Source organism: Hakea prostrata, unplaced genomic scaffold, assembly GCF_041222555.1.
Source record: "Hakea prostrata isolate BN-2017 unplaced genomic scaffold, UWA_Hpros_2 contig_51, whole genome shotgun sequence".
NCBI lineage: Eukaryota > Viridiplantae > Streptophyta > Magnoliopsida > Proteales > Proteaceae > Hakea > Hakea prostrata.
Window position 1 is genome coordinate 73,913 of NW_028291170.1, and position 5,330 is coordinate 79,242.

The 5,330-nt window shown below is 37.6% G+C and overlaps 1 pseudogene; it reads left to right on the top strand.

The window, feature by feature from the left end:
- Positions 1 to 626: 626 nt before the first annotated feature.
- Positions 627 to 3,181, top strand: LOC148999064 (uncharacterized; annotated as a pseudogene).
- Positions 3,182 to 5,330: the final 2,149 nt, after the last annotated feature.

Genomic DNA, 5,330 nt, shown 5'->3' on the forward strand with positions numbered 1-5,330 from the left:
GGCCTTATGAAACAAGTAACAATACTGATTTATGATTATGCTGTCTGGTATGACAATCAATTTCAGAAACGATGGAAGGCATCTGTAGTAACCTCTGTTCCCATCACTTTACACTATGACACCTTTTTTTGATGATTACTCTCTCTGTTTTTAGCAATCCATATAACAAAATCCAATGCAATATGAATCTTTAGTGTTATAAAAGCTAGAATGTTGACATTTATCAGTTAGGCTCCTATTACTAACAGTTTTAGTATTAGTTGCTTTTATTATTAAAAGAATAAAATAATTTATATATGCGAGAGGGAAAGAGAGAGACTAGGAAGGAAGACAAACCGAACTTGTCTCTCTTACATTTGAGTAAGCTCTATACTTAACCAACCGAACTTGTCTCTCTTATTTGAGGCTTAGGATAAAAACAACTTTGAAGGGAGAGAGGGAAAGAGAGAGACTAGGAAAGAAGACAAAACAAAAGAAATTCAGATACTATTTCTCATTCCATTGGATTAGACTATTAATATGTTCTTGTTGGTGGGTCATTTATTTCAGTTTGATTTAGTATACATTTTTTATATGATCACATCTCAGGACCTAAATTTAGAGAACGCATAGTAACATTGTTCAACATGAATGACGAAGAGTTGGTAGTTGCTCTGGTGGCCGCAGCAGTTGTCAACGTAGTTGAATACATTAATAGAACATATGTTGGGAGGCAACCATATCGAGTAGATGTCCGGCGTGGGTTTCTTGAAACCCAACGTTTTATTGGTGGCACCGAGCGTACATGCCGTCAGGAAACGAGCATGAGCCAAAGATCCTTTTAAAGCTTGGTTAATTTATTGCGTACGAGGGGTCTGTTAGAAGACAACAAATTGGTGTTAGTTGAAGAACAAGTAACAATGTTTCTACATTGTGTTGGACACCACATTAAGAATTCGGCTTTAAAGAACCATTTTGGGCATTCTGGGGAGACAGTGAGTCAACACTTTAATAGAGTGTTAAATGCAATGATGAAACTACACCCATTGCTTTTTAAACCCCCTAGTCTCACCACACATCGGAAGATAGCAAATAACCATCAGAGCTTCTACCCATTCTTCAACGATTGCATTGGAGCCATTGATGGGTCTCATATACCAGCATGGGTACCTGTTGAACAACATAAGAAGTTTCGAGATAGGAAGGGTCTTATACACAAAACATTTTAGCTGCATGTGACCATGACAAAAAATTCACGTATATACTTGCTAGTTGGGAAGGGTCTGCATCTGACTCCCGCATTTTGGATGATGCTCTCCATAGAGACGGAGATGGAAGATTAGTGGTTCCAAATGGTAAATTCTATCTTGCTGATGCTGGTTTTGCCAACCAAAGAGGTTTTTTGAGGCCATATCAAAATGTTAGGTACCATCTGAAGGAATGGAAGAGGGGAAATCAAAGACCCAAAAATGAAAAAGGAGTTGTTTAACTTGAGGCATGCAAGGTCACGCCCCGTCATTGAAGGTGCTTTTAGTTTGTTGAAGAGTCGCTTTAAGATATTGGCAACTCGAGCGGAGTTTCCTTTCAGAACTCAAGTTAAGATTGTGATAGCTTGTGTACTGCTTCACAATCACATTTTAAACCACGACTCTTTGGAAGAAGAGGAGGAATGGCTTGCCCAGGAGTCGAGGGAGGGGTCAGGGTCAACAACAGCTTCCTCTCCCACACCACACTTGGAGGAAGATGAGGAAAGTAGTGATTCTGACGAAGATGAAGCAAACCATGCAGAGTCATTTGATGCAGAAGCATTCCGGAATGACTTGGCAATACAGATGTGGAATGCATATGCAACAACAAATGTTGATGATGAAGACATGGGATCAGAGACTGAGTCAGAATGAAATGATTAAATTTTAAAATGTACTTCAATTTGAATATACTTGTTTGAGTTTGTGTATGGAGTGTACCTTACTTTTTTACTATGTCTCAAACTTTATGGTATTATTTCACTTTGTCTCAAACTTTGTTATATTATTTCATGTCAGAACTCAAGTTATGATTGCTTCAAATGTTAGAAGTATGATTTAGCCGGATGTATTTACTTTTTATGACTCAATTTTAATTTTAGCAGATGGACTCTCAAAATGCTTCACATTCAAGAAGAAGAGACAGCCTCATGGCCTACCGAGGTGTCTCTTTCTCTACTAGAGTCTTTCCTACATTTCCACTCTAGTGGGAGGGCGGGAGATAATGGACTAAGAAGGGAGCATTGGTTGGGAATTAGCAAAGAAATCTACGAAAAATTTGGGTCCAATTATGATTGGGAGCAATGCCGCAATCATTTTAAGATTTGGAAAAGTAGGTTGCGTGCGCTTTCCGACTTGCAAAAACAAAGTGGACTTGGATGGAATCCAAGTAAAAATAGGTTTGATGCTGCCCCCCATTTTTGGGCTGAAGTAAAGGTAACAACTAATCTTCACCAAACCATCATTTTATAAGTTAAAGAACTTTCCTCGCTGCTGCACATTAGCAGAAAAAGTGAGTGAATAGGCAGCCCCTATAGTTGATAAAAAGTTTACATGTTTATATTTTGAATTTGTAGAAGAAACAGAAATATTGGAAGGACCATTCGGTGCGTCCCATTCACCTAGAGGTTGTTTCAACCCTAGGTAATGAGATTGTAACTGGCGGTCAAGCTGGAACTGCTGCAGATTTTTTGAATGAGTCACAAATGGAGTCACCTTTAGCCAATGAATTCAACATCCAATTGGATGAGTATGAGACTAATACAGTTGACATGTCGTTTACCCATCCATCTCCAGCTGAAAGTAGTTGATCTTGAAGTAGGCAAAGAGGTGATGATCGGTCTGAAAATTCCAACAAGAAGAAGAAAGGAGTTGAGAAAGTAGTGGGTCCCTTGGAGAATATCTCTGTTTCTTTGATAGACATCGTGAAGATTGCTGCAGAAAGGGTTGCTATTGAGAAGGCAGTTGCAGAGAAGGCTGCAACTGACAAGGCTGAAGGCAACATCGGGGATCTTCTATGTGATGCCATTAATGCAGTCACGGAGATTGACTTAGGGACTCGGATGCGTGCAAAAGACTTCTTTTTAAGTCACATCCACCTTGCAGGTGCACTACTTAGGGAGAAAAAGGAGGATAGGGCAACCGTCATAAAGTTCTTCTTTGAAAAATATGGCTGATTACCTAGGGCTGTTGAATGATTACAATATTTTGGGCTACAGTCATGTATTTGCAGTTATGTTGATACATTCATGTACTTAGAGGGGTACTTATGTCTAATTTTATTGAGATGTTTAAAATGACTTATGTTAACTGGTATATGGCACAATCCTTTTTTAATTGTGTCATTCATTAATGATAAGCTCTTATACAAGTAAGTTTTGCCATTAACAAGTAAGTTCAGACCTTGAGTTTTTTATACAAGTTCTTGCTCTGCCTACACTTCACATGTTACATGCTTTGTAGTTAGATGCCTCATTCAAACGGAATCTGAAAAGTAGGAAATGTGGATGTGCTTTCTTAATTGTAGCTACTGTTCATATTTAATCTGCAGGTTATGTGATAGTTTCTGACATGGCCTATTGTGTCTGTTAAATAGTATCCCAAGCCTCCTAACTTGACATAACTAATGTGTCAATGAGGTCAGCTGCTATGGCTTTATGTTGTGAATATCATGTTACTTTCATGTCAAAAGGTCATGGTGATGCAAATATCGTGTCTGTTCCATGTCATTATATCTTGTTAGGTCACCAAAAGACAAAATATGTGTACTTGCACTCTAAGACATATGCCTAGAGATGCTAAGGTGATGTAAACCCCAGATCTAGGGTTTACCTTTAGGATTTTATTCAAATGAACCAGCAGTAAAGTTAGGGTTTTAAAACCCTGTGGTCATGGGATTAGGGCTTAATATGATGGTTCTACAGTTGGGAATAGAGTAAACTAGGTTCGGCTATGGTTGAATGAAAGTATCAACCCCAGAAATAGTTGTTCTGTTAATTGAAGATTTACATTTTTTTTTTTTTTTGTTAAATTGGTTTTAGGATTTGTCTTTATAACCATTAAGAAGCAGCTAACTCTCTATTCTGCTTTGTTAGTGTTGATGGGTTATCTTTTGCCATAGAAGGCTCTTAATGTGAATTAGTTAAATGTATCAACAACCACCTTTTGCTGATGAAGTCTTGAAATCAGTGAGCTTGGTTACCTCTGTTTGAGAAGATTTGGACATTGTTCAGGATAGTAAAAATCGGAATCAATTGTTGGCTGATTTAGTTAATACTGGTTTTCGGGGTTTTTACTTCAACCAAAAGGTGTGACATTTCTTTTTGATTTGTTGATGATGAATTTTTGGTGTTTCTGGAAATAAAAGCCAGACTCTACTTTAGTCTTTCACAGAAGTGCAGAATATTCTCCTAATACAAAGGAATAAGGGGTAGGGAAGGAACCTAGCTGGATGAATCATTGTGTATGGTGTGAACTTTGTAGGAATAAGAATGAACCTTGTTAAATGAAATAACAAATTTCAAGGAACTGACTTATTGCTTGATGTTCTACCAAGGTAATAACGAATGAATGAAAAAAAAAAAAATCTAACTTGCTGCTTTATGCATCTACAAAAAGAGAGGAACTGAACTGATGTGTCACAAAATTGAGAGCAGCCTAAAGAAAATTTTACCATTAAACTAGCTAAGAACAAGTGCATGGAAAACCGGAAATAGTTTCCTTTGGACCCCTTGTGGGTGGATTTTTCAAGGGTGTGTTTCCTCTCTATTTTTTGGCCATTTGTATCCAATTAGAGCTAGCCACTTAAGTTTAATAAGTATTAATATTTTTTCTTGAATAAACTGAATGTGGAAACTGAATCCCATGCATGTGAAGTTAAGCCTAATTTTCAGATATAGATGGGTAAATATTGGTTTAGTGTATTAATATGTTCTTGTTGGTGGGTCATCTGTTTCAGGTTTACTTTCATAAGGCTGTACTTGGAATGGAACAACAGCCTCCATTGTGCTATTGCAGACAAGGAAGGATGATCTTAATGACTTCCAGAACAAGAAAAAAATCTAGGTCGAAGATTTTATAGGTGCCCAAATGGTAATAGCCATCAAAATTCTTTTATTTGGGTAGATAAGATGCGGGAGATTCAAACAATTGAGGAGGGTTCTACAGCTTCAGCATCATATGACAGCATCAACAAGAAAAATTTGGGTGCTGGATGGCAAGCCCCAAGTGAACACGTGCACATTCAAATTTTGATGGACCGAATCACAATGTTGGCTATTGGATTCTTGTTCTTATGTGTGTGGGTTTTGTTACTTTCTTGTTATG